The sequence below is a fragment of the Pantherophis guttatus genome, chromosome 13 (genome assembly GCF_059756535.1).
Source record: "Pantherophis guttatus breed Tessera chromosome 13, ASM5975653v1, whole genome shotgun sequence".
Taxonomy (NCBI): domain Eukaryota; kingdom Metazoa; phylum Chordata; class Lepidosauria; order Squamata; family Colubridae; genus Pantherophis; species Pantherophis guttatus.
In genome coordinates this window covers 22,069,775-22,095,127 of record NC_142075.1, presented here as the reverse complement: position 1 = coordinate 22,095,127, position 25,353 = coordinate 22,069,775, and the positions used below count along the sequence as shown (strand labels likewise).

The 25,353-nt window shown below is 46.0% G+C and overlaps 1 protein-coding gene across 2 annotated transcripts in view; it reads left to right on the top strand.

Moving 5' to 3' along the window:
- Positions 1-3,691: 3,691 nt before the first annotated feature.
- The window catches only part of CSK (C-terminal Src kinase), a 44,571-nt gene continuing 22,909 nt past the window's right edge, over positions 3,692-25,353 (top strand). The window contains exon 1 of one of the 2 annotated variants that reach the window (XM_060689470.2): positions 3,692-4,316. The gene's annotated coding sequence lies outside the window, so the exon portion shown is untranslated. Of the gene's footprint in view, positions 4,317-15,976; positions 15,996-25,353 lie in introns of those variants that run through there. The other variant, XM_034409554.3, reaches the window with a different exon arrangement.

The following is a 25,353-nucleotide window of genomic DNA, read 5'->3' as shown; positions in this document are numbered from 1 at the left end:
ATCCGAATAAAGCTGGAAGGGACCTTAGAGGTCTTCTAGTCCAACCTAGGGGAGAAATCCAGCAGGTTCCGACAGGTTCTGCAGAACCGGTAGCAGAAATTTTGAGCAGTTCGGAGAACCGGCAAATACCACCTCTCGCTGGCCCCAGAGTGGGGTGGGAATGGAGATTTTGCAGTATTCTTCCCCTGGAGTGGGGAGGGAATGAAGATTTTGCAATATCCTTCCCCCAGGAGTGGGGAGGAAATGGGGATTTTGCAGTATCCTTCGCCTGGAATGGGGTTGGAATGGAGATTTCACGATATCCTTCCCCCAGGAGTGGGGAGGGGATGGGGATTTTGCAGTATCCTTCCCCCGGAGTGGGATGGGAATGGAGATTTTGCAATATCCTTCCCCCAGGAGTGGGGAGGGGATGGGGATTTTGCAGTATCCTTCCCCCAGGAGTAGGGTGGGAATGGGGATTTTGCAGTATCCTTCCCCTGGAGTTGGGAGGGAATGGAGATTTTGCAATATCCTTCCCCTGGAGTGGGGAGGGAGTGGAGATTTTGCAATATCCTTCCCCCAGGAGTGGGGAGGGGATGGGGATTTTGCAGTATCCTTCCCCCAGGAGTAGGGTGGGAATGGGGATTTTGCAGTATCCTTCCCCCGGAGTGGGATGGGAATGGAGATTTTGCAGTATCCTTCCCCCAGGAGTGGGGTGGGAATGGAGATTTTGCAGTATCCTTCCCCTGCCATGCCCACCAAACCACGCCCACAGAACCGGTAGTAAAAAAAATTGGATTTCACCACTGATCCAACCCCCTGCTCAATTGTGCTTATTTCTTTCTCCATGGGAACCTTTCTCACCTATTTATTTTTCTCCGGGACAGCCTGATGAAGGAGGAATTACACAATGCCAGCTCTTAATGGGTATATCTACCTCTTCTCGCCTTTCAGCTCTCGCCTTTTGAAATAAGAGCGGCATTGTTATAACTTCCCTCTTTAGCATCAAGTACCTGGAAAGACCAACAGGCGGATTTACCAGTTCAAACCCCTGGGTTCCCAGGCTGGATCCACAGCGCCACCGGCTGGTTGGCTGGAGGCATTGCAGGCTATTCTGCTTTCTGATTAAGTCTGGGAATAGAAACAACAATGAAGGGCTCCAAGAAATTATATACAAGTAGTACTCAACTTAACAACGGAACCTGAAAAAGAGACTTATGACCCAGATTTGGAGTCTCCAAAGTAAATTCCCACCCCGGTTGCAGGACTGCATTTTAGGAAACCGGCTGGCATTTATGGCTGTTTCATGTCACACAAAACACATCCCATATTGGACACAACAGAGCAGCCTTTACGGTTGCCCAAAACACCGCCAAGTTGTGATTGTGCAGTAGGAGATGCTGTGGTATCATTTTCCCTCCGGTTCAAACAAACGAAATCGGTTTTTTTTCAATATTCACTTTAAGTGAATCCGACTCTCCCATTTGTCACTGCCAGATTAAATATTGATGGTGATGATTAATTTATGTGGCCTTCTTAGTTGCGCTCCACAAATAAATCCAAGTTGACTTAGGACCACGAATGCACTGATTAATTTTGCATAAGTCTAAGGGAGGGAAGACTGTAAGTTACATTGATTTTTTTAAAAAAAAGACAGAATGGGGACAAAAGTCCAGACCAATTCCACTGTCTTGCACAATTCCAAGGCCTGCACAAACCCACACTCCATTTTCGGGTACTTAACATCGGGATCTGCTCTGTCTCTTATTTGGCTAGTAAGCTGGCTTCTGGCTCTGTTCAGCAACTTAAGTGTTTCTCTTGCAAAAAAAATGGTGCATAGGAAGAGACCCGGAGTTTTTAAACAAAGTCCTTTTATCTTTTGATGGCTATCTTTTTTCCTCAAATGAGTAAACACACCTGCTGCACCGCAAGCAAAGCCACAAGCTTCAAAAGGAAATACCCAGCGGTGCAGTTTTGATGAGGCTAATTTAGATGGGTGTTGTTTAAAACAAACAAACAAACAAACAAACAAACTGGCAAATGTTATGGTGGGTGGACTTCAACTCCCAGAATTCCCCAGCCAGCAAGTCCCTTTTTTTCAGTGCCATTATAATTTTGAATGGTCACTAAATTGAACTGTTGTAAGTCGAGGGCTACCTGTATTACATCCTGTTAATTGCCCCTGTATGACTGTAACCTTGTTGCTGGTATTCTTAAGATTTATATTGACTGTTTCCCTATGACTATCATTAAGTGTTGTACCTTACGATTCTTGATGAATGTATCTTTTATTTTATGTACACTGAGAGCGTATGCACCAAGACAAATTCCTTGTGTGTCCAATCACACTTGGCCAATAAAGAATTCTATTCTTTTCTTTTCTTTTCTTTTCTTTTCTTTTCTTTTCTTTTCTTTTCTGTTCTGTTCTGTTCTCTTCTTTTCTGTTCTGTTCTGTTCTATTCTTATGATTCTTGACGAATGTATCTTTTCTTTTATGTACCCTGAGAGCGTATGCATCAAAGATAAATTCCTTGTGTGTCCAATCACACTTGGCCAATAAAGAATTCTATTCTATTCTATTCTATTCTATTCTATTCTATTCTATTCTATTCTATTCTATTCTTATGATTCTTGCCGAATGTATCTTTTCTTTTATGTACCCTGAGAGCGTATGCACCAAAGACAAATTCCTTCTGTGTCCAATCACACTTGGCCAATAAAAAAATCTATTCTATTCTATTCTATTCTATTCTATTCTATTCTATTCTATTCTATTCTATTCTTATGATTCTTGACCAACGTATCTTTTCTTTTATGTACACTGAGAGCGTATGCACCAAAGACAAATTCCTTCTGTGTCCAATCACACTTGGCCAATAAAAAAATCTATTCTATTCTATTCTATTCTATTCTATTCTATTCTATTCTATTCTTATGATTCTTGACCAACGTATCTTTTCTTTTATGTACACTGAGAGCGTATGCACCAAAGACAAATTCCTTGTGTGTCCAATCACACTTGGCCAATAAAAAGTTCTATTCTATTCTATTCTATTCTATTCTATTCTATTCTATTCTTATGATTCTTGACCAACGTATCTTTTCTTTTATGTACACTGAGAGCGTATGCACCAAAGACAAATTCCTTGTGTGTCCAATCACACTTGGCCAATAAAAAGTTCTATTCTATTCTATTCTATTCTATTCTATTCTATTCTATTCTATTCTATTCTATTCTATTCTATTCTATTCTATTCTATTCTATTCTATTCTATTCTTATGATTCTTGACCAACGTATCTTTTCTTTTATGTACACTGAGAGCGTATGCACCAAAGACAAATTCCTTGTGTGTCCAATCACATTTGGCCAATAAAGAATTCTATTCTATTCTATTGAGAGCGAGAGAGAGAGAGAGAGAGAGCTTGAGAAAGAGAGATTGAGAGAAATCGATAAGTATTGAAATACAGAGAGAGAGAGAGATTGAGAGAGAAGAGAGGGAGATTGAGAAAGAGAGAGGGAAAGAAATCAATAAATATTGAAAGACAGAGAGGGAGATTGAGAGGGAGGGGGGATTGAGAGAAAGAGAGAAAGACTGAGAGAAAGAAAGAAAGAGAGAGAGAGAGAGAGAGGCTCTAGCACAAAGCCCGTGCTGACCAGAAGGGGGCGCCCTCCCTTCGCCCAGCTCCCCACCGCCGCCGCTGGGCGGAGACGGGCAAGCGAGGCGGCGGTGGGTGGGTGGGTGGGGAGGGGAGGGGGAAGGTAAGGCAGGCAAGCGCGCAGGCGCCGTAGGGCTGCGGGCGGGCTGCTCGGGTTCCCTGGAAGCCAGCGAGCAGCAGGCCCGGCGAGATCTCGAGCGGCGGGGCTGGGTCGGAAAGAGAGACGGGAAGAAAAAGAGATCCTCGCCGCCCCCGCCTCCGCCTCCTCCACCGCTCGACCAGGAGCCTCCCGCCGCCTCCGCCTCTCCGCCTCGCCCGCGAAAAGCCGCTCGGAATCTTGGCGGCGCCAACGTTCCAAAGCGAAGCCGGCAACGTTCGAAATTGGAACGTTCGCGGCGGCTACATTGTTTCCCTTTCTCCACCTCCCCCCCACCCCCACTTCCACCCTCGTTACCTTCTTCCCCTGCCCCGCCTCGGATCCGGCGCCCCCCCCACCCGCCCTTGGCTGATCCCACCCCCACTCCCACCCCCACCCCCTGGTGGATCTCCCCGGCCCAGATCCGGGGGTCACCCCTACCCACCCACCCAAAGCCCCGATCCCCCGTTGCATGGAATAAACCCAGCCAGCGGACCCCCCCCCCCGCTTCCCCCCGCCGGGTCGGAAAGCGGAGGCAGAGCGGTGAGTAACGGCAGAGCCCCCCCTTTTTTTTCTTCCCCCCCTCCCGAGGGTACTTTTGGGGTGAAGCCTTAATCTATGGGGGGGGAGAAGAGAAGGGTTAGTTAGGAGGGAGGGGGGGTCGCCTTTTCCTCTCCTCCTCTTTCTTCTCCTCCGTCTTTTTTTTTTTTTCCGAAGTGGAAGCTCTGGGGAGAATTCCCATTTAAGCGGCTAGTCCCTAGGGAGGAACCTTGGAGAAAAGAGAGATAACAGTGATCAGTGGGGCAGGCCTGGCAATATGTGCGGTTTACAAGCTCCCTCTCCCCCTCCCCCTCCCCCCGCCCCCCCGGGAGCCTTTTCCCGGGAGATCGGGTAGGAGGATCCCAGGCAGACGGGCTGGCTGGATCTCGGGCGATCCCTAGCAGGAAACAGGGCGCTGTGGGGCTGTTTTTTATTTGCATCTTTGGGAATCTTGCTGGGCCGGGCCTGTCATTCACTTCCCTTCTGGGCGGCTTTCTTCCGCTCTGCATGTGTGGATGGGATCGACCCGGAGGGACAGAGGCGGCCCAAGGGAGCCCTGTGTTGCAGGGGAAGGCTGGCTGGCTTGATGACCTCTGGGGGTCCCTCTCTCCCTCCTTCCCCTGGGAAAAGCCGCGTTGGGGGAGTGTTCAAAGCTGAAAACCACCGGTGGGGATGGGAGAGGAGACTTTCTAAAGGGCAAAAGGATCAGGCATCGGATCCCATGTGATCTGGGGGTCAAGAGCCTCGCCAGGCATCCAGAGAGGGGTGAGACAAAGCTGGGGTCTCGGGGGTGGGTGGGTTTGTGGTCTCCCCTCCTCTTTCTGTTCTTGGGAAAAAGTGAAACTTCAGTCTGCTCCAAGGGAAGAGACCCTGCACGCCGCTGGTGGGTCTTTTGGGATCCACTGGGGGGGTGGGGGGGCATCCTGGGTTGAGGCATGAAGCAAAATTCTCAGTGGTTATTTGGGGGTTCAGCCCCCTACCCCGCCGCCGTTGGCGTCTAGGGGCAAGCTTGCTGGCTCCCCTGGATGGAGATGTCATTCTGCTATTTGCATTCCAAACTAAATATATATATATATATATGGTAGTCTTACAACTTAACAACACTTCATTTAGTGACTGTTTGAAGTTACGCTGCATCGGGGGGGGAGGGGGGAGGGAAAGCGACTTCTGGCCGTTTGTCACACTTAGTGACCGTTGCGGCATCCCCGCGGTCACGTGATTGGCGTTCGGAGGCTTGACAACGGACTTGTGTTTATGACGGTTTCGATGCTCCCGGAAACCCTTTTTGTGATCTTCCGACCAGCAAAGTCGATGGGGGTGGGGTGGGGGAAAGGAAAACCCGGATTCGCTTAACGACCGCATCACGAATTTAAGAACTGCAGGGATTCGCTTTACGGCGAGAAAAGCCGTACAATGGGACAAAGCTCCCTTCGCACATTTCTCACTTCAAAGAAGTGAGAAATGTTACATTTGGGGCTCGGTTGTATTAAGGCGAGGACTGCCCATATATATATATATATATATGTTTTTCTTTTAGCCAGGTTTTCCCTACGTAACCAAGGTTTTTTGTAGCTCCAGCTCAGTAGAATCACATCTACTCAGATTCTACTGAGCTGGAGCTACAAAAAACCTTGGTTACGTAGGGAAAACCTGGCTAGAAGAAAAACACACATAAACCCTACGAAGAAGTAAGAAATATATATATATATATTTGTCTATGTAAGTTTTCACAGGTATATATGTGTGTACAGTTAATATTTCGGGTTTCTTCCCGTGTAATATCCTTTTAGGGATATGTTCACAATTACACGGGAAGAAACCCGAAATATTAACTGTACACACACACACACACATATATATGTATGTATGTATATGTATATGTATATGTATGTATGTATATATACGTATATGTATATGTATATGTATATGTATATATTTAACCTGGAACCTGATTGGAGGAGAGATGGGATAACTGGTTTTGGGGCTGTGCGGAGAGTCTGGCCTTTGTGTGGGGGGGGAGGGGGGAACGGACAGGACAGGCTCCCCCTCCCCAGGGTGAGCGGATGGGCCCTGCAACTCTGCCCGTCAGCTGGGCAGGAGCTGTGTGGAGTCACAGTGCGGGCAAGACAAGGGAGCCATTGATGGCCATGGGTTGCAAGCTTTCCTTTCTCCTGCGGACACAATCCGTGCGTCATATGGCAGGCAACTGGACCGGGGTCTGTGGGCTCATTCAGGGCCTTGTCGCACCGGCCGTCCAGATGGACGGCAGAGAGGCGAGGACGGATGCAGGCTTCCGGGAGAGAGGATGGATGGGGAGAAACGGTCTGAAAATCGCCAACGAAGGAGTAGAAACAGGATTACAGATTAGATTAGATTAGATTAGATTAGATTAGATTAGGCTTACAGCCATCCGTTTAGTGACCGTTTCGAAGTTACGACCACACTAAAAAAAAGACTGAGGACATTTCTCACCCTTATGACCCTTTCAGCCTCTCCGTGGTCACGTAGCAAAAATTCGGATGCTAGACCACTGTCCAGTATTTATAATTTGCAATGATTTGCAATATTAAAATACGTGGCCTTCAACTCCCAGAATTCCCCAGCGCCAGCCATGGCTGGCTGGGGAATTCTGGGAGTTGAAGTCCACCCATCTTTAAAAGTTACCAAAGTTGAGAAAGATGGAATTAATGAATAAGCATCAATGGCCTTGTCTTGTAGCTTATACAATCTCTCTCACACACAAACCTCTGGAGACACAGAACTGCTGATGTCGCATTTATTTTAATTTTTTTTTTAAAAAAAAATGCAGCTCGCTTCCTGTTTCACACACGCCTTGGCAGGAGGGTTCTCGGAGATGTTTAGATACGGGGGTTTTTAGACTGAATTCATTCGGCTGGGCCATCTCTAAATCATCGGTGTCAGTGGTTCACGGCTTCACCAGCTTTAAGTAGGGCGGACTTCAACTCCCAGAAGTCCCTAGCCAGGTGGAGGGGAACCATGGGGGGTTAGGACTCCAAAAAGAAAGTAGCAGAATTATGATCGTATTTCTCTCTTTTGCTCTTTTCTGTTAAAATCCTGCAGTTCTCCACTGTTTTCCTTTTTTTTGGTGGGGGGGGGAAGAATAAATAAAAAATGATAATAGCCATTGAGAACAGCTTCCCCTGGTTTGGTTGAATCACCAGGCCATTGTGAGTTCTAGTCCTGCCTTAGTAGGAAAGCTGGCTCAATGACTTTGTCCCATTGACCAGGAGACTGTGAGTTCTAGTGTTGCTTTAGGCATGAAAGCCAGCTGGGTGACTTTGGGCCATTGACTAAGAGACTGTGAGTTCTAGTGTTGCCTTGGGCTTGAAAGCCAGCTGGGTGACTTTGGGCCATTGACCAGGAGACTGTGAGTTCTAGTGTTGCCTTGGGCTTGAAAGCTAGCTTGGTGACTTTGGGCCATTGACCAGGAGACTGTGAGTTCTAGTGTTGCTTTAGACATGAAAGCCAGCTGGGTGACTTTGGGCCATTGACCAGGAGACTGTGAGTTCTAGTGTTGCCTTAGGCTTGAAAGCCAGTTGGGTGACTGGGCCATTGACCAGGAGACTGTGAGTTCTAGTGTTGCTTTAGACATGAAAGCCAGCTGGGTGACTTTGGGCCATTGACCAGGAGACTGTGAGTTTCAAGCCTAAGGCAACTGTGTGTTGCCTTAGGCTTGAAAGCCAGTTGGGTGACTGGGCCATTGACCAGGAGACTGTGAGTTCTAGTGTTGCCTTAGGCTTGAAAGCTAGCTGGGTGACTTTGGGCCATTCACCAGGAGACTGTGAATTCTAGTGTTGCCTTAGATAGGAAAGCCAGCTGGCTGACTTTGGGCCATTCACCAGGAGACTGTGAGTTCTAGTTCCACCTTAGGCAGGAAGCCAGCTGGGTGATCTTGGGCCAGTCACTCTTGTCTCAACCCAAAGAAAGAATCAATGGCAAACTTTGCTGAAAACCTTATTAAGAAAACTCCAGGGACTTATGCTGACAATCTTCAGGAGTCTTCACACTGACCGGAAGGTGTGTGCACGGACACACACATACACACACGTGTCATTAAGAGACGCTGGCCAAGAAACACATGGGTGGTGGACACCCCCCCCCCCCCCAATCTCAGAGTTCACTCGGGTACCATCCTCTTTGGAATTCATTGGAACTGGAATATCCTCCGATATAGTGCCTGAATAGGTGGCTCAGTGGCTAAGACGCTGAGCTTGTCGATCAGAAAGGTCGGCGGTTCGAATCCCTAGTACAGGTCTCCTGTTGTGAGCAGGGGGTTGGACTGGATGACCTCCAAGGTCCCTTCCAACTCTGTTACTGTGGCTGATACGTCGTTTTCGTCCATCCGCCGCAGCTACTTTGCTGCGATTTTTGGCTCGTGATCCCTCCAAGCTCCAAAATGCAAATTCTTTTTTTTTTTTTTTAATGCAGCTTTTTTTTTTTTTTTAAGTGAGAGCAGCACTTTTCCTTTCGCAGCTTCACACTTGCCGGGTTGCTTGTTTTGCACCATTGGTGGAAAGCTTCGGTGGGCTACGGGGAGGAAAAGGAAGGCAGGCTGGCTTTGTTCTCCTGGCCAAGAGTCAAATGGAGGGGAGGCGAACCTTGGTTTAGCTGGCGTGGCTGAGTCGTGGCGTGACAGGGCTATACTCTTGATTGGGTATTTCTAATTTAATGAAGAGAAGGACCAGGGGAGACATGATAGCAGTCTTCCAAGATCTCAGGGGCTGCCCCAAAGAAGAGGCAGTCAAGCTATTCTCCAAAGCACCAGAAGGCAGGACAAGAAGCAACGGGTGGAAACTAACCAAGGAGAGAAGCAACCTAGAATTAAGGAGGAAATTCCTGACAGTGAGAACAATTAATTAATTTATTTTATTTATTTATTTATTGCGATTTTATTTATTTATTTATTGCGATTTATATGCCGCCTTTCTCCCTAGGGACTCAAGGCGGCTTACAAAATGACAACTTCCATACAAATCACAATACAATACAATACAAAATTAAAATCAGTAACCCAATTAAAAACGATTTAAAATTATACCAGTGTACCCCCCAAACGGATCGTTAATCAGTGGAAGGACCTGTTTCTAGAAGTTGTTTTAAGAGTTGTGGACTTCAGCTCCCAGAATTCCCCAGCCAGCATGGTGTCGACCAGTGGTGAAATCTAAAATTTGTTGCTACTGGTTCTGTGGACGTGGCTTGGAGGGGGTAATGTGACTGGGTGGGCGTGGCCATTTTTTTCCCCTTTTAAAACCGTTTTTTCTACAACCTCTTCGGTGAAGAGGTGGTAAAAAAAATGCTTTCGAAAGGCTTTGACGATCCCAGCTGAGTTGCCTGATCGGCAGAGGCTTTTTTTTCTTTTAAAAGCCTCTGCCGATCAGGCAACTCAGCTTGGATCGTCAGAGGCATTTAAATGAAAAAAAGCCTCTGTCGATCAGGCAACTCAGCTTGGATCGTCAGAGGCATTTAAATGAAAAAAAGCCTCTGCTGATCAGGCAACTCAGCTTGGATCGTCAGAGGCATTTAAATGGAAAAAAAGCCTCTGCTGATCAGGCAACTCAGCTTGGATCGTCAGAGGCATTTAAATGGAAAAAAAGCCTCTGTCGATCAGGCAACTCAGCTTGGATCGTCAGAGGCATTTAAATGGAAAAAAAGCCTCTGCTGATCAGGCAACTCAGCTTGGATCGTCAGAGGCATTTAAATGGAAAAAAAGCCTCTGCTGATCAGGCAACTCAGCTTGGATCGTCAGAGGCATTTAAATGGAAAAAAAGCCTCTGTCGATCAGGCAACTCAGCTTGGATCGTCAGAGGCATTTAAATGGAAAAAAAGCCTCTGCTGATCAGGCAACTCAGCTTGGATCGTCAGAGGCATTTAAACGAAAAAAAAAAAAGCCTCTGCCGATCAGGCAACTCAGCACGTTCGTTTAGCAACTCTGGCTTCCCTCGTTGACTTAGCTTGTCGGAAAGTCGCAAAAGGAGAACATGTGATCTCGGGACCCTGCAACCGTCATAAGGACATGCCAGTTGCCAAGCGTCTCAATTTTGATCATGTGACCACAGGGAGGCTGCAAATGGGGGGGGGTATGAGAACCGGTTGCAAAGTCACTCTTTATGGCACCGTTGTAACGTCAAATGGTCATTAAATGAACCCTAAGCCTTTAGTTGACTTTTTCTCTACCTTGGCTTCTTTCAGCCATGTTGGCTGTGGAATTCTGGGAGTTGAAGTCCACCCATCTGAAAGTAAGCCAAGATTGAGAAATATTGTTTTAATCTCACCTGTCGGAGCTCCTCTGATGTTCTTATTTGGCAAATGTGAATCGTAACACAGGAAGCTTAATTTAAACCGTTTTCCCAAGAGGTAGTAGGTGGTTTGGTCTTTTATAGCAAAAAAAACCTTCCCCCAGCAACAAGGGAATTGGTGAGCTCTAAAAAGGCTAACTTGATGATTTAATTTATTTCTTCAAAATGTCCCCATTCCGCCCACTTGCTCAGCGGCTCCTGGAGGCTCACAAAATACAATTGAAAGAAAAGTACTATTGAAGCCTTTAGTAATTTGTCAATGATTACTTTTAAAACAATTAAAAACACTTAGTAAAGGTCTTAATAAAGAAATACCTTTTGGAAGTCTCCTCCAGTGATAAGAAGGGAGCTAATTTAATCCCAACAGCAGTTAATCCCATAATTTGGAGGCCGGATTTTATTCATTTGGCTCGTTTCTCTACCACAAACCAGAATAACAGAGAAAGCCTGACGGCCACCATGGAGCTCCACATTTCTGTTGCTAAGCGAGACAGTTGTCCAGTGAGGTTTTGCCCCATTTTACGACCTTCCTGGCCGCCGTTGTTAAGTGAATCCTGCAGTGGTTAAGTCCGTAACACCGTTGTTAAGTGAATCCCTGCGGTGGTTAAGTCCGTAAAACTGTTGTTAAGTGAATCCCTGCGGTGGTTAAGTCCGTAACACCGTTGTTAAGTGAATCGGGCTTCCCCTACCCCTTGACTTTGCTTGTCAGAAGGTCGCAAAAAGGGGAAATTGCGTGACTCCGGGATGCTGCGACTGTCGTAAATTGGAGACACATGCCGGGTTTTGTGTGAGTGGGTGGGTGGGTGCACCCGCTGGTCGGAACTACCGGTTCGCCCAAACCGGTCTGAACCGGAAGCAGTTCAACTGTTTTTCAGTGCCATTGCAACTTCTGTCACTCAATGAACTGTTTTAAGTCGAGGATTACCCATACCTGTAATTACTCCCTCTGGGGCAGGGGTCAGCAACCTGTGGCTCTGGAGCCGTATGTGGCTCTTTCAGCCTTCTGCTGCAGCTCCCTGTCACTCAAAATATGCGTCCCAACCGCCAATGTGCGACACCCATCGGCATGCGATTTATTGAGCTTTTCAACGCCCGGTAGGTCAACCATGGATAAATCCAAGAAAAGAAAAATTTCAGAAGAAAAGAGAACGTTTAATTCAACTACATATGCTAGTTTTGTGGCTGCTCAAGAAATCGTCAGGCACGGGAAGGGTTTTGTGGCTCCCGGTGTTTTCTTTTCTGTGGGAAACGGGTCCAAATGGCTCTTTGAGTGTTTAAGGTTGCAGACCCCTGCTCTGGGGTCTCCAAATAAGATTGAGTAAGGGATTCCAGAGAACTCCCCACCCCACCCCACTTGGGACCCTGGTCTCCAACATTGCTCCTTAGCTTCTTGTGTTCAGAGGGAAACTGAAATTTGTGAGTAGAAAGTCTGACTTTCCCTGGGACAGTGTCTGTTGAAGTCCAGAGTCCAGCATGATCACATGTGGCTTTTAGAAGACCAGCTCCAGAGCAGAAGTAAGAATGATCTAAATGTGACTCCTAAAAAGAGGAACTCGACCTACCCTAAGGAAATACCGGTAGGAGCTGGTGGTTCAGAACAAGGAAAGAAAGTTTGATTGTTGTTTGACACCAGCCTGTAATAATCTGTAGATATTGGGGGCTGTGGGAAGCTCCCTGCTTCAGAATCCATGCCTTTCGGGTAGGAAGGAAGCATTTAAATGAAACCGTCAGAGAAACTTTAAATTGAATTTTTATTGATAGATAGATAGATAGATAGATGAGATATAGATAATAGAGATATAGAGAGATAGATGGTAGAGAGATAGATGGTAGAGATGAGAGAGATAGAGATGATAGATGGATAGATAGATGGATAGATAGAAAGATAGATAATGATAGAGATAGAGAGATAGATGGTAGAGAGATAGATGGTAGAGATAGAGATGATAGATGGATAGATAGATAGATAGATAGATAGATAGATAGATAGATAGATAGAAGATAGAAGATAGAGAGATGGTAGAGAGATAGATGGTAGAGATAGAGAGATAGATGGATAGGTAGATAGAAAGATAGATAATGATAGATATAGAGAGATAGAGATGATAGATGGATAGATAGATGGATAGAAAGATAGATAATGATAGATATAGAGAGATAGAGATGATGGATGGATAGATGATAAGATAAATGTTATAGATGACAGATAGGTAGGTAGGTAGGTAGATAGATGATAGAGAGAGATGATAAAGAGATGGATAGATAGATGGATAGAAAGATAGATAATGATAGATATAGAGAGATAGAGATGATAGATGGATAGATAGATGGATAGATAGAAAGATAGATAATGATAGATATAGAGAGATAGAGATGATGGATGGATAGATGATAAGATAAATGATATAGATGACAGATAGGTAGGTAGGTAGGTAGATAGATGATAGAGAGAGATGATAAAGAGATGGATAGATAGATGGATAGAAAGATAGATAATGATAGATATAGAGAAACAGAGATGATGGATAGATGGCTGGATGGATAGCTAAATAGCTAGCTAGCTAGCTAGAGATAGGTAGGTAGGTAGATCGTTATATAGCCAGATTCACTTAACAACCATGTTACTAATTTAACAACTTCAGTGATTCACTTAACAACTGTGACAAGAGAGGTCATAAAAAGTCCTAAACTCATTTCACAAATGCCTTACTTAACAGAAATTTTGAGCTCAGTTGCATTCATAAGTCGAGGCCTACCTGTGTATGCATGCATGCGTGTATTCGTGTGTGTGTGTGTGTGTGTGTGTGTGTGTGTGTGTGTATATATATATATATATATATGCATTTCTATCTATACCATGTTTCCCTGAAAATAAGACCCTGTCTTAAATTTTTTTGAACTCTGCTTGGCCTTATTTTCGGGAAGGTCTTATTATTTTGGGGCGCTTGGAGCAAGATGGGGCTCCTCTTGCCGTCTTACCTGATTTCCAGCTCTGTCTCCCTAACCGTAACCAGAGGAAATGGCGGGGACCGGCTGCACATGCGGTTAAATATTTTTGGGAAGGACTTATTTTCGAGGGGGGCTTATTTTAGCGCATGAGCTTAAAACCCTGATTGGGCTTATTATCCGGGGAGGTCTTATTTTTTGGGAAATAGGGTATCTATCTACATATATATACACACAAACATACATATAGTGTCTGAATTTTGATCACACGATCGTGGGGAGACTGCAAAGGTCGTAACTTGCGAAAGAACAGTCCTAAATCACATTTTTCAGTGTCATTGTAACTTTGGTCACTAAACGGGCTGTTGTAAATTGAGGATTATCTCTGCGTGTGTGTGTGTGTGTTGTGTGTGTGAATTCTGGGAGTTGAAGTCCACCTATCTTAAAAGCTGCTAAGTATTGAGGAATAGGGATCTAGAACAGGGGGTCTCCAACCTTGGCAACTTTTAAGACTCGTGGATTTCAACTCCCAGAAAGCTTTGCTGGCTGAGGAACTCTGGGAGTTGAAGTCCACAAGTCTTAAAAGTTGCCAAGGTTGGAGACCCCCTGATCTAGAAAGTCTTTTTTTCCTAGCATGGGTGGTAAGCAGAGCCGTTGCAAAAAAATATGGAACTGGACAATCCAAGTGGGTTTAATACTCTGTCCCGTTTTGACTCATGCTTTGGCACGTCAAAAAATGTTGAAACTGGATGTTTTGACTTCTGCTTTGTTGTCGCTGCTCCCATTGGTGATCCATGCAGAGAGAATGAAGAAATTCTTGCTGGATTCTTAGAATGTTTCCCGAGATCTTCCTTAAGGGCTCGTCTTCTCTTGTGGGTCTCAGATTCTCTTTTCTCTTTGTGGCCGATCTTTTGTGGCAGTGTGGAGGGCAGAAATTCCTTTAGGAAAAACAGATTAAAAAAAGGAAGCCCAAACTAGAAAGCCACGGTTGAAAAGATGGAGGAATTCAGAGGACAGATTAAATTTCAAGATGGTGGAATTCAACCCAGATTAGATTACAGACGGTGGAATTCGGAGGAAAATTGAGATTGCAAATGGCAGAATTCGGAGAACAGATTCGATCGCAGATTCGGGAATTCGGAAAGATAAGATTCGATGGTAGATGGCTAGAATTCCCGACGACAGATAAGGTAACAGGCGGTCTGAATTCAGATGGCAGATTACCGAGGGCTCAATTCATGTGACTAGATTAGATTGCAGACGGCAGCATTGAGAGGAAGTTTAGATTGCAGATGGCGGAATTCAGAGAACTGATTCGATCGCCGTTTCTGAAATTCGGAAAGTAAGATTTCGATGGTAGGTGGCTAGAATTCCCGGCGTCTGAATTCAGATGGCAGATTAGGCTGAATTCATGTGACGGCTTAGATTCCAGATGGCGGAATTTAGAGGGAGATTTTATTACAGATGGTTGAAAGGTCATAAAATCCGGCAAAACCCACTTAACAATTTTGGGCTCAATTATAGTTATAAGTTGAGCTCTACCTGTATAGCCAGAACTACAATTTGCAGAAGCTTTACTCTCTGCCTCCCCTCCCCCAAGCTTGTTCAGTTTGGCATCGATTTCATTCAGATGAACAGACTTGGAAGGTCTCTGGAGGTCTTCTAGACTGACCCCCTGCTCAAGCAGGAGACCCTAGACCATTTCAGACAAGTGGCTGTCCAGTCTCTTCTTAAAAACCTCCAGTGATGGAACGGTCACAACTTCTGGTGGCAAGCTGTTCCACGGGTTAATTGTCCTCGCTGTTAGGAAGTTTCTCCTTAGTTCCAGGTTGCTTCTCTCCTTGGTTAGTTTCCATCTGTTGCTTCTTGTCCTGCCTTCGGGTGCTTTGGAGAATAGGTGGACCCCCCTCTTCTTTGGGGCAGCCTCTCCCAATATTGGAAGACGGCTATCTCGTCCCCCCTTGGTCCTCCTTGTCATTAAATTTTAGACATTTCCGCAACCGTTCTTCCTCTATTTTAGCCTCCAGCCCCTTTAATCACCCTCGCTGCTCTTCTCTGGGCTTCGCAGCGTTGAAACTGCAATGCACCTCTTGCAACACAAGATCTTTGTAAATGTGTCACGGATGCTGAATCCGGGATCCCCTGGGCTGAGATTCCTGGCGGATCTTCACGCAGCTTCCACTTTCCTTGCAGCAAACGGCAGGCGGCTCTGGCTTCCTGCGGATCTCCCTCTCTCTCTCTCTCTCTCTCTGCTTCTCCCCCTCCTACCCCCCCCACCCCCATTTTTCTCTAAGAACCGCAGGAGGAGACCGTGAATGCAGGTTCTCCGGCTGTGTGGGTGATGGTGGGGCGCTCGCCGATGCGTTCGGTCTCTCCCGGTTACGTAAGCAAGATGCATTTTAGCCTCTGTTCCAGCCTTGTAAGTCCGGCGTTTTATCATCATCTCTTTTTTTTTAATTATTATTAAAAATCTATCTATCTATATTAATCTCTCTTGTGTTCGGTTGAACTGGTGAGGCTGGGCCTCAAAGCCCAGAGCTTGAACCCCCTCCCCCGCTTCTCCCCCGCCCCCCTGCAGAGATCAATGCTTGGATCTGAAATCTAGTCCTTAACCGATTTATGGAGGAGATTCACTTGGCCTCTCATTTTTCTCTCTCTCTCTCTCTTTCTCTCCCTTTCCATCTCTTTATCTATCTATCCTCTCTCTCTCTCTCTCTCTCTCTCTCTCTCTCTCTCTCTCTCTCTCTCTCTATATATATATATATATATACACCTTTCTCTTTCTTTTTCTTTTTCTCTTCTTCCTTTTTTCTGTCTTCCTTTCTCTCTCTCTTTCTCTCTCCCTCCCTCCTTCCCTCCCTTCTTTTCCATCTCTCTATCTACCTACCTATCTTCCTCTTTCTTTTTTCTCTCTTACTTTCTCTCCCTCTCCCCTCCCTTTCCATCACTTTATCTGTCTACCTCTACCCATCCATGTCTATAATCTATCTATCTATCTATCTATCTATCTATCTATCTATCTATCTATCTATCTACCTACCTACCCTCTCTCTCTCATCTATATACACCTTTCTCTTATTCTCTTCCTCTTTCTTTTTCTTACTTTGTCTCTCTCTCCCCCTCCCCCTCCCTTTCCATCTTTTTATCTATCTATCTCTACCCATCATGTCTATAATCTATCTATCTATCTATCTATCTATCTATCTATCTATCTATCTATCTATCATCTATCTATCTATCTATCTATCCTCTCTCTCTCTCTCTCTCTCTCTATATATATATATATATACCTTCCTCTTTCTTTTTCTCTCTTACTTTCTCTCTCTCCCCCTCCCTTTCCATCTTTTTATCTATCTCTACCCATCATGTCTATAATCTATCTATCTATCTATCTATCTATCTATCTATCTATCTATCTATCATCTATCTATCTATCTATCTATCATCTATCTATCTATCTATCTATCTATCTATCTATCTATCTACCTTTCTTTTTTTCCCTCTTCCTCTTTCTTTTTCTCTCTCTTTCTTTCTCTCTTTCTCTCTCATGCCCTTTGCTTTTGGGGCTGGCATCTGTTGGGGATGGGGGAGAAACACAGAAATATCGATGCCTGATAATCAGGCATCTGCTGAAATCTTGAACAAACCTTGTTTGTTCTCGATTTTGTCTCGTGCGGGACGAGCTCCAGTTTGCAGTGTAGGCATATGTGGTTGTGGGGGGGGGAGGACTTGGCATGGGGAGGGCTGGCCTGGAAGGGGAGGGGGGGAGAGGTAGGGAGGTAGGTAGGCAGGCAAGGGTCCCCACCAGGCCAGTCTTTTTCGGCTTTGCACAGTCTCGGCCTACGAACAGCAGAAGCAATGGCAGGTCGAGGCTGGGCGCATGGGACTGGTTGATCCCAGGAACCGAGAAACTCCGCCGTAGAACTGAGACATGGAAGCAGAAAATGCAAGGTTCGGTTTGAAGTACTGAGCTCTTATTTTGTTTCTTCTTCTTCTTCTTCTTCTTTGAAATCCTTGCCTTGAGGGACAGTGTGTCGTTGGTACTGACAATTCTGCCTTCGCATTTGGAAGGAGGCCTGGCTTTTGAAGCTCCTGCATTTCACTTCCCTGGTTTTTTTTTGGTTTTTTTTTTGTTCTTTTTCTTGGGCTGAGGCTAAAATTAATGATCATGCATGTGTCTGTAAGATGGGAACACTTAGGCTTTTCTGGAACAATTTCTTTCTCCTTTGTGAGCACCCACCAGCCGGATCCATTAGCTGTCTGGCAAGAGAGAGACTCTCTGTACCCAGCTGTAGCTTAACTATGATGACGATTATGATTTTTGAAAGACTTTACAATGAATTCACAGGGTAGACTTAAGGCCAAACAAAACTCAAGTTTTTTTTTTTAAAATTGATTTATATGCCGCCCTTCTCCGGAGACTCAGGGCGGCTTACAATGTGCTAAGCAATTGTTGGCTTATGAGAAGAGGGATCATCCCATGGACTGATGTATTTTTTGTTCATTTCTTTCTTTCCTGCTTGTTTTATTTTTATCGATAACTCAAGGCGGCAAACACCTCTTATACTCCTCCCTCCTCCTATTTCCCTCCCCCCCAAACAACAAGAGCCTTGATAGTACAGTGGTTTAATGCACCCTGTTATTAAGATCAGCTGCCTGCAATTTCTGCTGGTTCGAATCTCGCCAGGCTCAAGGTTGACTCAGCCTTCCATCCTTTCTAAGGTAGGTGAAATGAGGACCCAGTTTGTGGGGGCAATAAGCTGACTTTGTATAAATATACAAAAGGATGAAGGCTGTTGCTTAACGCATTGTAAGCCGCCCTGAGTCTCCGGAGAAGGGCGGCATATAAATCAATTTTTTTTTAAAAAAAACAACAACCCTGTGAGGTAGGCAGGGCTGAGAGACAGAGAGACTGGCCCAAAGTCACCCAGCCGGCTTTCAGGCCTAAGGCGGGACTAGAACTCACCATTTCCTAGAGATTGGCCCAAAGTCACTCAGCCAGTTTTTCATGTCTAATGTGGAACTAGAATTCCCTTCTCCTGGTTATTGGCCCAAAGTCACCCAGCCAGCTTTCATGCTTAAGGCAGGACTAGAACTCACCATTTCCTAGTGATTGGGCCAAAGTCACCCAGCCGGTTTTTCATGTCTAATATGGAACTAGAATTCCCTTCTCCTGGTGATTGGTCCAAAGTTACCCAGCCAGCTTTCATGCTTAAGGCAGGACTAGAACTCACCATCTCCTGGTGATTGGGCCAAAGTCACCCAGCCGGTTTTTCATGTCTAATGTGGAACTAGAATTCACCATCTCCTGGTGATTGGCCCAAAGTCACCCAGCCAGCTTTCATGCCTAAGGCAGAATTCACCATCTCCTGGTGATTGACCCAAAGTCACCCAGCCGGTTTCTCATGTCTAATGTGGAACTAGAATTCCCTTCTGGTGATTCGTCCAAAATTTCCCAGCCAGCTTTCATGCCTAAGGCAGGACTAGAATTCACTCTCTCTTGATGATTGACCCAAAGTCACCCAGCCGGTTTTTCATGTCTAATGTGGAACTAGAATTCACCATCTCCTGGTGATTGGACCAAAGTTACCCAGCTAGTTTTTCATGTCTAATGTGGAACTAGAATTCCCTTCTCCTGGCGATTGGTCCAAAGTCACCCAGCCAGTTTTTCATGTCTAATGTGGAACTAGAATTCACCATCTCCTGGTGATTGGGCCAAAGTTACCCAGCTAGTTTTTCATGTCTAATGTGGAACTAGAATTCACCATCTCCTGGCGATTGGTCCAAAGTCACCCAGCCAGCTTTCATGCCTAAGGCAGGACTAGCACAAATATAACAACAATTTCAGCGGAACAATTTTAATTTGGATTTTTTGATCTGTGGCAATGGAGGCGGGAGGCATCCACTTTTCCACCCTAAAAAATCCCCCTACCCCACTCACACATGATTGCATCTGACCCAATTTGTGTGTTGTGTCCCCCTGAGTCAACAGCCAAGGATTTCAGGTGGGAAAAAAAATCCTTCTACTTCAAATACCAAATCTTTCCCCCTGTGCCATCACTCTGCTAAACAGCTAATTCCCACAACACTGTCAAACTACCTAGTAGTTATTCTTCTTATCTTTCCTATTTCTCATTACCTATTTCCTTATCTTCTTACGACTATAACTTTGTTCCTTGTACCTTACGAATTACGTCAATTGCTATTCTCGTATGATTTGCATGGATTGCTTATTTAGTATCCTATGACTATCGCTGTCAGGGTTTCCGACGGGTGCCCTAATTAATTAAATTAATTAAATTAATGCTTTGCGAGTTGACGATCGCTTAAGTGTCGTATCTTATAATTGACAATGCATTGTATTTTTTACGATGATCGCGATTGATTATAGCTCGTTGCTGGTGTGTACACTGAGAGCTTACGCACCGGAGACCAATTCCTTCGGTGTCCAATCACACTTTGGCCAATGAAGAGTTCTGCTTCTGTTCTATTTTCTGCAGTTGCATTTCCTTGCTAAAATGGAATTGCAGCTCCCAACGCCAGGGAAGGGACATGCAAAAGAGGGATTTATTCTGCCCTGGCAAACGGTTGGGGCCTTTCGGTGCAGCTGCTGTGTTTGCATTTCCAGCTCTTGGGGCGAGGCTTGTAACCACATTCAAAAGTGTGGTGGAAAACACAGAGCCGGATGCTCTTTGATCCTCTCAACAACAGTTTGCTTCTTTTCTTGAAAAAAGAAAAACAAAAGAAAAACCCTTCCTAGCTGAAAAATCAAGTTTTGCAAACCTGCAACTCTCTCTCTCTCTCTCCCTCCCTCCCTCCCTCCCTCTCTCCCTCTCTCTCTCTCAGCAATGGATGGAAACTAATCAAGGAGAGAAGCAACCTGGAACATTCTCTCTGGGGAGAGAATGGGGATTTTGCAATATCCTTCCCCCAGGAGTGGGGATGGAATGGGGATTTTGCAGCAGCCTTCCCCTGGAGTGGGATGGAATGGGGATTTTGTAGTAGCCTTCCCCTGGAGTGGGGAGGGAATGGAGATTTTGCTATATCCTTCCCCCAGGAGTGGGGCGGGAATGGGGATTTTGCAATATCCTTCCCTTGCCACGCCCACCAAGCCACACCACGCCCACCAAGCCACGCCCACAGAACCGGTAGTAAAAAAAAATTGGATTTCACCACTGGTCTCCTGCTGGAGCAGGGGGTTGGACTAGAAGACCTCCAGGGTCCCATCCAGAGTGATTGTTTGAGAAGGAATGGGATGTCCTGGCCTCCTCAACCAAAGAATTATGCACAGCCATTCCCCCCCCCACTCCTGCCCCATTTCTGCCCCCCCATCTCTCCATCCCGATCCAAAGCCCAACCCGATTTTCCTCCACGTAATCCTTAGAAGGCTTTGAATGCCTGAGCAGCGAGAGAGTTTGAATGAAAGTCTATTTTCTGGGCTTGGAGAGTGAATGCCAAGCGTGGGAAACGGAGGGTTTTGCTAAAGTACTTTGAGGTGTAAAGTTCGGGGCACGCGCAGCCGGGCGGAAGGCCTCGGCTGTGCACCGGTGGGCGTGAGGCGGCCGCTGAACTTGTGTGCTTCTCTGTGTGAGCCGCGTGGCCGAGCGGAGAGTGGGTGAGGGCTTTCATCCAGAGCCCGATTAGCCCCTCGGGAGCCCCTCGTCGCTGCGGAGCTGCGTGGGTGCAGAGCTTGGCACTGGCGGAATGGCAAGAGGCAATTTGGAGCTGAATCCCGGAGGGTGGTTGGGCTCTTTCGGAAAAAGGCTCCTTGGGGGCTCAGATTGGGCCTGCGGGGAAAATGCGCTTGAGGGTTTGCGTGTATCCTGGATATGGTCCAGCTCCCTCCCTCCCTCCCTTCCCCCTCTCTTCCTTCCTCCATTCCTTCCTCCTTCCCTCCCTCTTCCTTTCTTCCTCCTTTCCTAGCCTGTCTCCTTTGTCCTCTGTCTCCTTCCTTCCATCCTTCCTTCCTATCTTCCTCCTTCCCTCCCTCTTCCTTTTTTCCTACTTTCCTAGCCTCTCTTTGATCTCTGTCTTTTCTTTCTTTCTTTTTTCTTTCTTTCCTTCCTTCCCTCCCTCCCTCCTCTCTTCCTTCCTATTTTCCTCCTTTCCTCCATCTTCCTTTTTTCCTACTTTCCTAGCCTCTCTTTGATCTCTGTCTTCTTTCTTTCTTTTTTCTTTCTTTCCTTCCTTCCCTCCCTCCCTCCTCCCTTCCTTCCTAACTTCCTCCTTCCCTCCCTCTTCCTTTCTTCCTACTTTCCTAGCCTCTCTTTGATCTCTGTCTTCTTTCCTTCTTTCCTCCCTCCCTCCCTCCCTCCTTTCCTATCTTCCTCCTTTCCTCCCTCTTCCTTTCTTCCTACTTTCTTAGCCTCTCCTTTGTCCTGTCTTCTTTCTTTCTTTCTTTCTTTCTTTCTTTCTCTTTCTTTCTTTCTTTCCTTCCTTCCTTCCTTCCTTCCTTCCTTCCTTCTTTCCTTCTTTCCTCCCTCCCTGCCTCTTTCCCTCCCTCTTTCTTTCTTCCTACTCTCCTTGCCTGTCTCCTTTGTTCTCTGTCTCCTTCCTTCCTTCCTTCCTTCCTTCCTTCCTTCCTTCCTTCCTTCCTTCCTATCTTCCTATCCTCTTTCTTTTGTCTCCTTCCTGCCTGCCCTTCCTTCCTTCCTTCCCTCCCTCCCTCCCTCCCTCTTTTGTCTCCTTCCTTCCTTCCCTCCCTCCCTCTCTCCCTCCAAAATATACCAATTATTAGTTCTAAATTTGTAGCTAAAGCAGGCATATTTGTTTGTTTATTTTCTTGCCTGCTGCTACCTTCTCAGTCCTGTATTGCTACCTTATCAATGCATTGTTTTTCCTTTGGTCTTTTCACTCTGCTTGGTCAGGAAACCTCAGTCTGTGTGGCTGCCAGTCTGCGTTATAAATGAGCAAAGGCCTTGATGGTCAGCTCCAGAGCCGTTCTTCTACTTCCCCACCTCCTTCAAAATTAGGATCAGAACCAGAGGAAGGTTCTTCTGTTCTGTGTTGATGGTTTCTCTTTTATGACTGTGGTGCAAAAGGTCCAGGACGAAGTAGGTAGGTGGCAAGGATTCAGGGCAATGCAACAGATGAGCATTAAAATATTAATTTGCTTAACGATTTAATGTCGGTTCCGCTCTCTCCTGGGCTTTTGACTGAGTCATTGTTTCTCCAACTGCTTCCACCTGGCAGGCAGATTCAGAAAGTGGAAATGCCACGGTGCTGTGCCGAGAATGCTGGGGAATGGCCGCCCAAAGCATCTGGTGCAGGGGGGGATTCTGGGAGCTGAAGTCCACCTGCCTTAAAAGTTGCTAAGGTTATATGGTATGGGAGGAATGGTGCGAATGGTTAGAGGAGAGGTTCAAAGGGCGAGGAAAGAGTAAATGAGGACGATGTAGGAGTTGAAAAGTAGTAACAAACAAGCGGAAATGAAACGGACGTACAGTAGAATGTATGATTGAAATTGAGTACATTGTTATCTTTATATAAATCAATATTAGAATCGTATGTATAAATGGTAAATTGAAGTAAGGGAGAAAAATGGACATGTAAAAAAATGTTGAAATGATGCGAAAATGTTGAAAAGAAGAAAATTGTAAAAAGTTTCTTTTTTTCGTTATCAAAAAAAAACATGTTTAATAAAAATTATTAAAAAAAAAAGTTGCTAAGGTTGAGTAACACTGATCTGGAAGGATGCTGCTTGACGAGAGAGACCCATAATACGAGAGCATAGTCTACCCCCAGAGGTGGTATTCAGCCGGTTCGTATCGGTTCGAGCGAATCTGTAGCGGCGACTGCTGGTGGCCACTTCCCCCGCCCCCGCCCAGGTGTAACGCAGTCCTATTTAGCCATGTTTTCGAGGCCGGGCACACGCGTGGAAGGTGTGAAGCGGGTGGGGCAAACCGGTAGTGAGAATTTGTCAAACCCACCGGCGGTCTCCCCTCATGGAAAAGTATTTCCATACGACCTTTTTCGGAGAGCGTGGCGTTCAGACCTTCTTTTCCTTGTCTTGAGGTCTAGAAGCATGCTTTGCCCATTTCAAATAAAACCCAGTTGCCTGGGTAACAACCAGATCCCGGCACCTTATCAGTCACTATCAAGACTTGGGATTTGAACCGCCGAACTGCCGACCTTTCCGATCGACAAGCTCAGGGTCTTAGCCACTGAGCCACCTAGTCAGGCCGATGAAATTATGATGGGAATGTCACTCAGAGGTCTCCAACCTTGGCAACTTTGCGACGTGTGGACTTCAACTCCCAGAATTCCTCAGCCAGCATGGTGTCAGATAGATACTAACTAGACTTTAGATTGGCTAAGAGGGCTTTGGGAGGAGGGACGATTGTCTCCAAGGGAGCCAATCAAAGCTCTGCCCCCAACACCCCCCATCCCTCCACCCCTGGGCCCACTTCAAGCATTTGCTGACATTTCTGCTGAGCTTTGCATGGCCGCCTACGCCTTTTTTTTGCTCCCGAGCTGAGATGGATGACCTCATCCATCTGCAGGGCTCTCTTGACCCAGGAAACAAAGCTGGGCTTTGTTCACGGACCGATGCAGGAGAGAACCTGCAATCCTCACCGAGTGGGCTTGGCAAGACCCTGCGGCCTTCCTCTGCTCTTTTAAGATTGGGCTGCAGTATTCCAAACACCCATTAGGTGTCAGCAAAGAGATACCCCTCTCCCCAAAATGCCAGGGTTTCGCTGCCATCGCTGCCATCTAGTGGCAGTTGTGTTAGTTACAGCTGATTTATAGCCTGGCAGTTGAGATTTTAATTAATTAATTTTTTTTTTTACAATTTTTATAAAGGAAATAATTAGCCATCCTATAGGGCAGTGATGGCTAACCTTTTTGCCATAGCGTGCCAAAAGCGGGGGGAGCACGCTATGGCAAAAAGGGGGGGTCGTTCGCGTGCATGCCTACACCCATAATTATATGTGCCCCGCCCCCCACACATGCGCACACAACCCCCCTGCATTCCCTCCGCTTTTGGCATGGTGGGCCTGGTAGGCCTGTTTTTTCCCTTCCCAGCCTCCAGAGGCTTTCTAGGAGCCTGGGGAGGGCAAAAACAGCCTTGGCCCTCCGGAGGCCACAAATGGCCCGTTTGCCGACTTCTGGTCCCACCGAGGGGGTGGGGAAGGCTGTTTTCAACCTCCTCAGGTTCCTAGAAAGGTTCTGGAGCCTGGGGAGAGGGAAAAATGGGCCTCCCTCCCCCACTAGGCCCTTCGGAGGCAGGAAACATCCTGTTTCCCTAGTTCTGGTGGGCCCAGAAGGCCCGAAAATTAGCTGGCCGGCGCACATATGTGTGCTGGAGCTCAGATCGCGTGCCCACCGATATGGCTCCACGTGCCAACTGTGGCACACGTGCCATAGGTTCACCATCACGGCTATAGGGCTTTAAAAAAAAAATGGGGCCCCCTATTAAACAGAGTATAAAATGATAATATAAAAACGATTATGCAAAACAATCATTTTGAAAAATATAGACACTTCTTATTAAAAACAAAGAGGCAAGTTGAACAACTGCACATCGCCCGTAATAGGGGAATCCTCTCAAGTTGTTTCTTCTATTAGAAGGGGCTAATTTCCATTCTTCTACAGGGGCGTTGTCAGTTTTTCAAGGAAAATCTCATTTTTTTTCTTCTTCTTCTTCTACTGAGCCAACCGGCCTCTGCATTTATTTTTTCCATTCAACTTAGTTAAAATATTTATTTTATCACATTTTGTACACTGCTCATCTTACCTAAGTGGCTTCGGGAATGTACAGTACAAAGATCAAAAGT